This window comes from Symphalangus syndactylus, chromosome 6 (genome assembly GCF_028878055.3).
Source record: "Symphalangus syndactylus isolate Jambi chromosome 6, NHGRI_mSymSyn1-v2.1_pri, whole genome shotgun sequence".
Lineage (NCBI taxonomy): Eukaryota > Metazoa > Chordata > Mammalia > Primates > Hylobatidae > Symphalangus > Symphalangus syndactylus.
In genome coordinates this window covers 142,168,453-142,181,724 of record NC_072428.2, presented here as the reverse complement: position 1 = coordinate 142,181,724, position 13,272 = coordinate 142,168,453, and the positions used below count along the sequence as shown (strand labels likewise).

General features: G+C 44.8%; 1 pseudogene; it reads right to left on the bottom strand.

Moving 5' to 3' along the window:
• Positions 1 to 9,981: 9,981 nt before the first annotated feature.
• Positions 9,982 to 10,786, bottom strand: LOC129476906 (ATP synthase F(0) complex subunit B1, mitochondrial-like; annotated as a pseudogene).
• Positions 10,787 to 13,272: the final 2,486 nt, after the last annotated feature.

Genomic DNA, 13,272 nt, shown 5'->3' with positions numbered 1-13,272 from the left:
GCTCGGCGGCCGACACGTGACGTCACTCCCCGGTCGGCCAATCAGAACGCGCGCATGCCCCGCCTCCCCCCCACCACCCCTCCCCAACCCCCGGTGCGCCATCTTTAGTGCTGGCAGCGAGGCTTCTTGGCCCCACACGTCCAACCTTGCTGCTGGAGAGATTGGGGTTTATTTTTAACTGACTTACATGAACGTGACCCCATTTCCGAGGCCTGGCGCCTTTCTCATCCTGTAAGTCTTCGCTCGAATGTCACCTTGCGAGGGAAGTTGTTCCTGATCACCCTGACTAGGTCCCCTACCGGCACTGTATCCTCTGTCTCAACAATCTGTTGGTTTCATTCCTAACCCTTAAAGAAAAGTGTTTATATTTTTATATTTATGTATTTGTTGTCTGCCTCCCCTACTGGACTATCAAATCTTCTAGGATAGGGCTTGAGTCTGTCTTAATCACTATTGATCAGCAGCAGGTGCTTAGCACAGTATTTGGTGTGTATGTGGAAGTGCCCAAATGTTTGTTGAATGACTGAGTAACCTTCCCCATATAGCAAAAAAAAAAAAAAAATTAGTTGGAATTGGCCGGGCGTGGTGGCTCACGCCTGTAATCCCAGCACTTTGGGAGGCTGAGGAGGGTGGATCACAAGGTCAGGAGTTCCAGACCAGCCTGGCCAACATGGTGAAACCCCTTCTCTACTAAAAATACAAAAATTAGCCAGGCGTGGTGGCGGGCGCCTGTAATCCCAGCTGCTCGGGAGGCTGAGGCAGGAGAATCGCTTGAACCTGGGAGGCGGAGGTTGCAGTGAGCCCAGATGGCGCCATTGCACTCCAGCCTGGGCAACAGGGCGAGAGTCTGTCTCAAAAAAACAACAAAAAAAATTAGTTGGAATTATTATACTTAACACTGCCTAAATTTTTCTAAGAAGAAAAATCTGCAAAACAAATGCTTGGCCAGCCTTAAGGAATGAATGACCTTAGACTGAGTAAACTACACCAAGATCACTCCTGGAAAATGTTTTCAGGTGTCAAAGATGGGATGATCGCCCAAAAGTTCTTACTGAAATCAAAGAAGGCAAACACCACCTACTATATTATAAAGGTACTGAGAGTCCCACTTGCCACTTGCTTCCTGCTTCTTGCCCAATCGTAAATTCTTGATACTAATTTTTTAGGAGCTTTCTGGAAACGTATTTTTTTGTTTTGTTTTGTTTTGTTTTTTGGGACGAGTCTCACTCTGTCGCCCAGGCTGGAGTGCAGTGGCCCAATCTCGGCTCACTGCAACCTCCGCCTCCCAGGTTCAAGCAGTTCTCCTGCCTCAGCCTCCCAAGTAGCTGGGATTACAGGCACCCACTACCATGCCCGGTTAATTTTTTGTATTTTTAGTAGAGACAGGGTTTCATCATGCTGGCCAGACTAGTCTTGAACTCCTGACCTCGTGATCTGCCTGCCTCGGCCTCCCAAAGTACTGGGATTACAGGCATGAGCCACCATGCCCAGCCAAGACATGTTGTTTTTACAGGTACTTAAAACATTGTGTTTTTTACCTAGAAGTAATAGATACATTGACCACTCCTAGGTAACCCATCATCATTTCTTTTTTTTAACTCATAAGTACCCATTAAGGCCCAGACCTAGAGAATGTTCAGGAGAACTGAAGAGAGAAGCAAATGGGAGGAAAATAAAAGGGAGTAAGTGTGGAGGAATCCCAGTTCAGAAGCTCAAGGCTGGGGTTAAAGATTGACTGGCTTGCTTTGTGTTTTGCCAAAGCCCTGCCTTGCTCCCTTTTCTTTTCCTTTTCTTTTTGCTTGTTTCTTAGAGACAGGGTCTCCCTATGTTCCCCAGGCTGGAGGGCAGCGACTATTCACAGACACAATCCCACTACTGATCTGCATGAGAGTTCTGATCTGCTCCATCTCTGACCTGGGCCAGTTCACCCTTCCTTAGGCAACCTGGTGGTTCCCCACTCCTGGGAGGGCACCATATTGATGCCAAACTTAGTGCAGATCCGTCATTCTGGGTGGCACAGAACTCCTGGGCTCAAGGGACCCTTCCACCTCAGCTTCCTGAGTATCTGGGACTACAGGCAAGTGCCACTGCTCCCAGCCCAGCTCCCATTTTTTCATGGCCCTAGCCTAAACATAGATTAATTCTAAATTACAAACTATTGACACTGCCATGTCTTTTATTTTATTCACTTAACAGGTATATATCAAGCGCCTACTGTGAGTCAGGCTTTGTGTTAGACTGAGCATGCAACAGTAAACAGGATGTTCAGAGTATCTGCCCACGAGAGTTCAGTGGGAGATAGCAACAGTAAACGGGCAATTACAATACAGTGTAGTCAATGCTAAAACAGGGCAAGTCCAGGGTGCCCAGAAAGCCATAGAGGGGCTGACTTGGGAATCAGTAGAGACTTCTCAAAGCAATGGTATTGAAGCTGAAACCCAGAAGGTGGGCAGAGTAGCTAGGTGGAGGAGACTGTAGCGTGGAAGAGTGTTTCTGGGATGGAAAACATGTACAAAGCCCAGGAAGAAAGACCTCAAGGCTTGTATAGGACCCAGCTACTACACCAGGGAAGAAGCCTTTACAGGAATTTGGGACTGACTAGTAATTAAGAGTGTGCGTTTTCAGGGAGCATCTTCTGTGCATAGGACTTATTGGGATTGATGGCCATGGTCAGCAGCTGGTAGAAAACAAAAGATTTCCTGACCTCAGTGATTTCCTCTAGATACCACTAACCCTTGATATATCAAAGATGTTTTGTAGGCAGATAACAGAAAACCTAACTAAAAGTGGCACAAGGAAAGAGCAAATTTGTTGTCTCACACAATAGGAAATCCAGTGACTCCAGGATAATTTGACCACTCGATGGCATCATCATGGGCCTGTATGTTCAGCTCTGCCAGGGCCCTGCGTGTTGTCATTTGTCCTCAGCTTATCCCATGCAGTGTTGAGATGGCTGCAGCCACTCCATGCACCAAAATCATGATGGACAAAAACAGTGGAAGAAATGCCCCATCCTGATGCCCTTTCTCAAAGGGAGTGGGAGGAAATGTTTCCAGAAGTTCCCAGCTGCTTCTCTTCTTGTGTCATTAATCATCTCTTTTTCTATTCTTTTTCTGGGGTGGCCATGACAAAGTAGAACAAACTGGGTGGCTTCAACAAGAGAGATTTATGCTCTCACAGTTCTGGAGACCAGAAGGCCAAATGCAGGTGTCAGCAAAGCCATGTTCTCTTGAAGACTCTAGGGGAGGATCTGTTCCATATCTTTCTCCCAGCTTCTGATGGCTGCTGGCAACCCCTTGGCATTCCTTGGCTTGTAGGTGCATCACTCCAATCTCTGCCTCCATCATCACGTAGCATTCTCCCTGTGTCTGCATCTTCACATGGCATTCTCCTTATAAGGACACCAGTTATATTGGATTAGTGCCCACCCTAATGACCTCATCTCAACTTCATTACATTTGCAAATATCCCCTTTCCAAATATCACATTCACCAGTGCCAAAGGTTAGAATTTCAGCATGTTTCTGTAGGAGACACAATTCAACCCATAATTCCAACCTATGCCAAAAGCAATCACTGGATGATTTATTCATATTCATAAATATACAGCATTGCCAGCATCGAATGGTGTTTATTACAAGTTCATTTGAGAGTGGTGCTGGGATGAGGCAAGACTCAGAATAGTAGTTATGCATTCTTATTCTTGTAGTTGCGCATTCAATTCTCCTTATTGAAGAAGACCCCCTTGGGCTGGAGAGGGGCCTCATCTCCTCTGAAATATATGGCTGCTAATACCTGACTGAAATTGGGTTTGATCAACAAGAAGAGGAATGGCCATTATGTGAAGACACAGCACTGTCTTGTGAGAACACAAGAAGGTGGCTGTCTGCGAGCCAAGAGGAGAGGCCTCACCAGAACCCAACTCTGCTGGCACCCTGATCTCAAACTTCTAGCCTCCAGAACTGTGAAAAAATAAGTTTCTGTTGTTTAAGCCACCCCGTCAATGGTATTTTGTCATGTCAGCCTGAACAGTCTAAGACAATTCTCTGTATATTCTTCTGTGTTATGCTTCTTAGATTGTTAACTCCTATACATCAAAACTGATTGCATCCATTTTGACAGTGCCTAGGGCAAAATACCACAGAGGTATAAACCTCATATTCTATAAGAAGCACTTCGTGGGGCATGGTGGCTCACACCTGTAATCTCAGCACTTTGGGAGGCCAAGGAGGGTTGATCACCTGAGGTCGGGAGATCAAGACCATCCTGGCTAACACGGTGAAACCCCATGTCTACTAAAACTACAAAATTAGCCGAGCGTGGTGGCACATGCCACCAGCTACTTAAGAGGCCAAGGCAGGAGAATCACTTGAACCTGGCAGGCAGATGTTGCAGTGAGCTGAGATCGCGCCATTGCACTCCAGCCTGGGCAACAAGAGCGAAACTCCACCTCAAAAAAATAAAGCACTTCAAGTACTGTCTTTATTAATTATATTGCTAAGGAGGTTTGCCCTCTTCAATATACTTTACAAAATTCCTGCTACTAAATGCATGTTAACCTAGGAATCTTTTCTCTGAGTAGCTCAGCCTGCTTTCTGATTTGTGCCTTAAATTCAACTTGTCATGAGAGAAGTGTTTTAGTTGGCTTTTGTCAGCAGGAAGAAGCATCTCTTTATTGTGCTTCTACCCAACAATGGCCTCCTACTCCACCTGCTGCCAACAGTCAGAAACATGGAAACCAGAACACCTCCCATATACAATTCCGCATCTCCTCTAGCAGACGATGTGACCGTTTCATAACTACTATCCCAAGTACTGCCTCATATCAGCACCACTCTCAAATGAACTTGTAATAAACACCATTCGATTCTGGCAATGCTGTATATTTATGCATATGAAGACAGCTTAAGAAGAAAATAATCAGTGCTTAGAGATTATCTATCTAATGGGATTTAGTGCATGAGTCCCCAGACAATGTGATCTTAATGTCTTGCATTTAACTAGTTGTGCTGGGCCAAGAAGGAAAAAGAACGCAAAAACTAACGGCTATCTTCAAAAACTGCCCACCCAGCAGCTCTGCGAATCTTAAATCTCAGAGCTGTAGGCAAGAGCAAGCTGTGTGTTCCCTGTTGCCATGAGGATGCAAACGAGAAAGGAGTACCAAAAAAATTAGAACCCCGTTCCTTTGAAAGTAGCTGGCATGCTCCTTTAAGAGGAAGGGTCTGTCACTGGACTCAGTGGGCCTGGCTGATGTCTTGGCAACTGCAGGAGAAAATGGTCCAAGCAAGAGTTGATTGGCCCGAGTGTGTTGAGTGTGTTCAGAGAGTTAATAACAGACCCCAAACCACAAGTCTTAAGAAAATTACCCAGAGAACTGAACATATTCAGACCAACTCTGCTATGTTTTTGTCTCTGCCGAGGGCAATTACTCAGACTGTGACCCTCCGTGACCCCTTCTCTTCTTGCTTCCCTCCTATACCACTCAGCTGCCAAGCCCTGGTCATTCAACCCCACCGCTTCCCTTGTGTCTCTGTCCCCTACTTTTCATTCCAACTGTCGCTCTTGCTCAACTGCTCAATAGCCTCCCACTAGCCACCCTGTCTCCAGGCTTTTGTCTCTACAAGACATCTTTCAGGAAAATTATACTGCTATGAGGGGCACCATGACAGAATTCCAAAATGTATGTATTATGTCAATCTTCTTTCCCTACAACCACCAGTGATGTGTTATTCTTACGGAATTTGGTCCAAACCTTTATTATGACATTCAAGGTTCTCTAAGATCAGATTCTAAATTATCTTTGCAATCTCATCTCACATTATGCGCCTTGGCACATCAGGACACACCAGCCCACACACTGTTCTTCAAACCCTCTGTATTGTCAGGTGTTTGTGCAGGCCCCTGAATCTAGAACATTCCTCACCTGCCTCATTCTCATCATCTTTCAAAACTCTGTTCAAAGCTTCACTCATCCTTCCAATTTCAATTCACATCCACTTCATTTATTCATTCAACAAAATAAGCTGAGTGCTTCCATGTGCCTCTCATCAGAATCAATCACTGATTCTATGCCCACTACTCAGAATCCAGAGATGAAATCTGAGGAGCTGCATTTTAATAAGTTCATCCATGCTACCAGACAATATTTAGGGTTTGAGAGATAAACATAAAATTCTAAGCCCCACAACTGACTGAACAGACTCCCTCTTGGCCAAGGGGACCCCAGAGAAACCTTGAAGGCTGAGTTCCTAGCTATAATGGGGTGTGATATGGTTTGGCTCTGTGTCCCCACCCAAATCTCATTTTGAACTGTGCTCCCATAATTCTCAGGTGTTGTGGGTGGGACCCGGTGGGAGATAATTGAATCATGGGGCCAGTTTCCCCCACACTGTTCTCATGGTAGTGAATAAGTCTCACGAGATCTGGGTTTATAAGGAGAAACCCCTTTCTCTTAGCTCTCATTCTCTCTTGCTGCTGCCATGTAAGAAGTGCTTTTCACCTTCTGCCATTATTGTGAGGCCTCCCCAGCCATGTGGAACTGTGAGTCCATTAAACCTATTTATCAGCTGCGCACGGTGTCTCACGCCTGTAATCCCAGCACTTTGGGAGGCCAAAGCAGGTAGACCACCTGAGGTCAGGAGTTCCAGACCAGCCTGGCCAAGAGGGCGAAACCCCATCTCTACTAAAAATACAAAAATTAGCCAGGCGTGGTGGCGGGTACCTGTAATCCCAGCCACTTGGGAGGCTGAGGTGGGAGGATCACTTGAACCTGGAAGGCAGAGGTTGCAATGAGCTGAGGTTGCAATGAGCTGAGATTGCACTACTTCACTCCAGCCTGGGTGAAAGAGCGAAACTCCATCTCAAAATAAATAAATAAATAAATACATACATACGTACATACATACCTATTTATCTTCACAGTCTCAGGTATGTATTTATCCACAGCATAAAAACTGACTAATACAGGGTGAGAGGCTGGACTTGGCTGGTTACACCCCTTCCCTTTCTAACTGCCTTTTGACTTTCTTCCCTAAAGGTAAACAGAAACCAGGCCTTTCAAAGATGCCACCACTGAGTTCAACCAAAGGCTAGACTGCCACCTTTCCCTTTTTACAGTTTGTACACAACTGAACAGCATTCCTTCCTGAAAAGACACCACCAACCACAGAGCGGTTTTGGCCAGTCTACAGAAGGTGCACAGTGAGGGTTTTCCAGTCCTCTGCTTCACCTTTTGACATCAGAGTCCTGAAAACTCCACCCTGAGATCATGCTTTTAATGCCACCATTTTTTGAACATGGGACCCAGGGAGAAGCATGAAGCTCAATTGCACATGCGCATGTTTCCTGTCTCATAAATATTCATGATCCACCTATAGCTTATTGAATATGTATATTCTGCCACTCCATTCAGCGTAAATCTCTGTCGCTTCTTCCAACTTTCAAAGCACCTATTTCCAGCTTCTGGCCAGAGGCTACGGTTTCCAGCCTGTCAGAATGGGCCCCCTCCAGGCTGCAGCCATTTTTGAGAAATAAAGCTCTCCTTTCCAAACGTATGAACCTCATCAATCTTCAGTTGACAGTTTGTAACAATTTCCTATTCAATTCTTATGGAGAACTGAGTTACAATAATATCTTCATTTCCAAAGCATTTTCAGCACACCATCACATTTAATCTTCCTAACATTCCCATGAGGTAGATATTATAAATACCTCTCTTAATCAAATAAGAAAACTGAGGCTCATACTTTGAAAATTAGCCTAGATTAAAATTTAATTTTGTTCTGAGCACCTTCTTTAGGCTCTCTTGAGAAAACAGGAACCGCGAAAGCACTGCAAAACCAGCATCTGGTAAGCAGAGGTAGAAATAGATGTTAGAGCCAGAAGGAATCTCAGTCATCAGTCCTTCAGACTAACCCAGTCCTTTTATCGTTTTAAATACACTTTTCTACTTTTGAGCTCTTTACCTTGAATGTTGTCTATTTTCAGTAACAAATGCCCATGAACTCCCATCAGGCAATCACCGTATGTCCTAGAGACTGAGTGGTATCCAATAAAAATTAAATTATTTTGCCAATAGGGAGTGAAACTGCTGAGTAGCATAAATTGGACTCCAGGCAATCTGGACACAGCGTACTGCCAAAAACTAGGTCCAAATGTTTCTTGCCATTGTGCAATATCACAAGCAACAGGTTTTGAAGGAGTTGGCTTTCCAAGGGTCTGTCCTGTCTTTACTGACGTTCATTCTAGAACATTATCAGAAGCAGGACAGCAGGAATTCTCATGTAATTATAGTAGAATGAATGAAGCAAGACTATGTCATTACAAAAATACCTTCACCAGATATTAACTTGGTCCTTTCAAGCAGAAGTTGTGCTGGGAAACTAGGAGGTCACAGTGAATGGGGTGGAGCAACAGAGCAGGCACAGGATGCAGGGAGGTAAATGGGAACCCACACTTGCTGCCTTAGACTGTTCATTCAGCAGAACCTCTAGTTGCAACAATGTGTATCTGAAAACTGGGTACAAAGTTACAGTATGTTTCTGTCCTTTTAAACTACCAGGCCCAGAGAGGCACTGAAATGAAACAGCGATCGCGCCCTACTCTCCCCTTTTCGAGCTATGTATTCATGTCTTGAAACAGCTTACTATTGCCACAAGTAGCTATAAATTAACCCAATAATGCCACACTGGACACTGTAACCCACAATCTACAGCTTAACAATGTAGAGTCCATCAATAGTTTATTTGATGTTAATGTAAATTGTTGGTAACAACTCAGGAATTGCCTTTTTTTTTTTTTTTTTTGATGCGGAGTCTCACTCTGTCGCCCAGGCTGGAGTGCAGTGGCATGATCTTGGCTCACTGCAACCTCCGCCTCCCGAGTTCAAGCGATTCTCTTGCCTCAGTCTCCTGAGTAGCTGGCACTACAGGTGCCCAACACCACGCCCGGCTAATTTTTGTATTTTTTTTTATTTTTTATTTTTTTAGTAGAGATGGGGTTTCACCATGTTGGTCAGCCTGGTCTCAAACTCCTGACCTTGTGATCTGCCCACCTCGGCCTCCCAAAGTGCTGGGATTACAGGTGTGAGCCAACGCACCCGGCCAGGAATTGCTTCTTTTTTCCCTTTAAAAATCCACTTGTGGCCAGGCGCGTTGGCTCACACCTGTAATCCCAGCACTTTGGGAGGCTGAGCTGGGCAGATGGCTGAGGTTAGGAGTTCGAGGCCAGCCAGATCAACACGGAGAAACCCCGTGCTACTAAAAATACAAAATTAGCTGGGCGTGGTGGCACATGTCTGTAATCCCAGCTATTTGGGAGGCTAAGGCAGGAAAATCACTTGAACCCAGAAGGCAGAGGTTCCGGTGAGCCAAGATCATGCCATTGCACTCCAGCCTGGGCAACAAGAGCAAAACTCCATCTCAAAAAAAAAAAAAAAAAAAAATCACTTGTAACTGCTGCTAACCTGAGTGCAGATTCAGGCAACTGGAATCTATGCTCTCGGGTTGCAATCCTCAAACTTGGCCCAAATAAACTCTCTATTTAGATTAATTTTGCCTCAGCTTCTTCCTTTTAGGTAAACATTTGCATGTCTTACCCTTCTATTTTGTGTACTTGCCTTACACGAAAAAGTGCAGAGTGAATTCTCTGCAAGAGTAACTTGCAGAACAACATATGGCCGCTGAGTTACTGATATCTAGAGCTGATCTAAGGTAAAAATGATACTGTATTTTTTTCATTCAATTGTCACTTCATTAAAGATGGTAGAATTAATTACAAATTTAAACTATAACCTGGTAATCTTTAGTCAGGCAGCAGGTTTTAATTAAGGCAAACTGCTTATTCAGAAGTGATCCTGGAACTCAAATGCAGAGTAAGAAGGATGAGAAACATCTGACTGGCCAATAGATTTTGTGCTTTCACTCTATGAAATAAACTTTTCATTTTTAGGTGAGGTAAATTATAACTTCAGTAGACACAGTCAACTGTTTCCAGCTGTCTCAATTGGGATAGATACATTTACATAACTGGCTGTGCTTGAGCCTTCTTTGCCAGAAGCTTTAGGTCCGCAATGCACTTGGCAATTGTCTCCTTTTCCTGCTGTGCAGAGATGCTCTGCACCACGTGCTTCTCCACCCAATTGATCATGTGCTGTTGTTCCTTTCAATGCATCATGTTCTGCACAGACATATGATAGTCCAGGCGATTCTTTACTTCCTTACATACTTTATACAGTAGTTCCTGGTAAGTAACCTCCAAAGCCATAGCAATGTTCTTCCTCTGCACATCAAAAAGGTGATGGCGCTTCTGAACTAGTGCCTGCTGTGACTTCTCCAAATCAATTGCATCCCGGATTTGTCTGATGGGAGTCTGCTTCGCCTCTTCTAGTTGGGCAAGTTTTTGCTCATTGAGTTTATCAGCAAATTCTGCAACAGAGGCACCGTATTTTTTAATTACATAGACAAGTAACCCTACTACTGATATGGTCGAGAAGGTCTCTGCAATAATCACAAATATTTCTTTGGATAAAGTATACAAGATAAGCCCAGTTCTGAGCACATAGGGTCCTGTTACACCGGCTTTAAGATAAAGAAACTTGAAGAATTCCTCAAGGATCAGTCCAAGACGAACTTTTCCTCCATTTTCAGGAAAAGGTGGTAGAGGGGCAAGGTGTGGCTGCCTGGATGAAAGGTCTTTGTTGCCCACAATACCTCTGGACCTAGGAAGGCTGCCTTCTTCAGAGAGGGGGCCACTGTGGCAGTGGCAGAAAGTTCCACCCGGGACAGCATGGTCAGTGAAGGTCCAGGCAGCAGTCTTAGCATCCCTGTGACCCCGACCGGAGACTGTCAGGGGCAGGAGCAAGATGGCCGCTCACCAATACTGTATTCTTAATCCAAACTTTTTTTTTTTTGAGACAGAGCCTTGCTCTGCCGCCCAGGCTGGAGTGCAGTGGCGCAATCTCTGCTCACTGCAACCTCCGCCTCCTGAGTTCAAGCAATTCTCCTGCCTCAGCCTCCCGAGTAGCTGGCACTACAGGTGCCCACCACCATGCCCAGCTAATTTTTGTATTTTTAGTAGAGATGGGGTTTCACCATGTTGGCCACACTGGTCTCAAACTCCTGACCTCAAGTGATCTGCCTGCCTCGGCCTCCCAAAGTGCTGGGATTACAGGCATGCGCCACTGCACCTGGCCCAGACTTTTTTTTTTTTTTTTTTTGAGACGGAGTCTCACTCTGTCACCCAGGCTGGAGTGCAGTGGCACAATCTCCACTCACTGCAGCCTCCACTTCCCGGATTCAAGTGATTCTCCTGCCTCAGTCTCCCGAGTAGCTGGGACTACAGGCGTGTACCACTGCACCCAGCTAATTTTTGTATTTTTTTTTTTTTTAGAGATGGGGTTTTACCACATTGGCCAGGCTGGTCTCGAACTCTTGACCTCATGATCCACCCGCCCTGGCCTCCCAAAGTGCTGGGAGTATAGGCGTGAGCCACTGTGTCCGGCCCCCAACATTTTTAATTATATTAACTTATACCAAGAAAAATGCATAAAACTAACTGTACTTGTTTTTTGCAGAATAAAAAGAGCCCACATTTTGAAATCTCTAAGACCTGCATTCAAAGCCCATTTTAGAAATGAGGCCAGGTGCGGAGGCTCACACCTGTAATCCCAGAACTTTGGGAGGCCTAGGAGGGCGGATCATCTGAGGTCAGGAGTTCAAGACCAGCCCGACCAATGTGGTAAAACCCCGTCTCTACTAAAAATACAAAAATTAGCTGCATGGTGGCACACGCCTGTAATCCCAGCTACTTGTAAGGCTGAGGCAGGAGAATCGCTTGAACCTGGGTGGCAGAGGTTGCAGTGAGCCAAGATTGTGCCATTCCACTCCAGCCTGGGCAACAAGAGTGAAACTCCATCTCAAAAAAAAAAAAAAAAGAAATTTATATTTTTGTATGAGTAATTTAATATCTCTGAGCTTTAGTTTCCTTGTCTGTAAGAAAGGCTTTTTCTGAGTTGTAAAGTTGGTGTATAAAAATACCAAGGACTGGGCATGGTGGCTCATGCCTGTAATCCCAGCCGTTTTGGAGGCTGAGGTGGGAGGATAGCTTGAGCCCAGGCATTTGAGACCAGCCTGGGCAACATGGCAATACCCCATTTCTAACAAAAACAACAAAAAAAAATTAGTTAGCCAGATATGGTGGTGTACCTGCAGTCCCAGCTGCTCAGGAAGCTGAGGCAGAAAGATCACATGAGCCCAGGAGTTCAAGGCTACAGTGAGCTATGTTCAAACCCCTGCACTCCAGCTTGGGCAGGAGAGTGAGTCCTTGTCTCAAAAATGAATCAATAAATAAAATTTGTAAAAATAAAAATGCTAAGTAGTGTCACATGGCAAGTGTCCATATCATTACTGCCCTGGTCCTCAGCAGCTGCCTTCTTCTAACTCAAGGGGGGGCCAATCTTTTGGCTTACCTGGGCCACACTGGAAGATGAAGAATTGTCTTGGACCACATGTGAAATACACTAATGATAGCTGATGAGCAAAAAAAAAAAAACAAAAAAAAACCTCATAATGTTTTAAGAAAGTTTACAATTTTGCATTGGGCTGCATTAAAGCCATCCTGGGCTGCATTTGGCCCGCAGGCCATGGGCCAAGCTTGTTCTCATTCCTGATTCTCTCAACTTTAGATTTGTGTGGCCAAAATCACACAGCTGTGTTTGGTTATCTGGATTATAACTAAGGTATAAAAAAATGGTTGAAAGACACCTATCCTCAATATTACTAAGACTTGAGACATCTTTTCATCAATAGAAATGAGCTGTGTTGAATTTTCATGTCCTCATACCAGCTCTCCCTTGTGTCCAAAGACACTTAATGGTCACGGTGCCAGAACTTCTGTAATTCAGAGCCAAATAGTCCATGTTGGTCAAAGGTACAGGCTTTGAGGCCAAACTGCCTGATTTAAATCTCAGCTCTGGCTTGATGCATTTGTTACTTTAGGCAAGGTACTTAACCTCTCTGTGACTCAGTTTCCATCTTGTTCAAAATGTAGGAAGTGACTTCACAGGGCTGATGTGAAGAATAAAGATGCAGTTTATTACCTTATTACCTTACAATTATCTTATTACCTTACAAGTTCGAGACCGTCCTGGGCAACATGGCAAAACCCTGTCTCTACAAAAAAATTAAAAAATTAGTCAGGCGTGGTGGCACGCACCTGTAGTCCAAACTACTTGGGGGACTGAGGCAGGAGGATCACTTGGGCCCAGAGGTCAAGG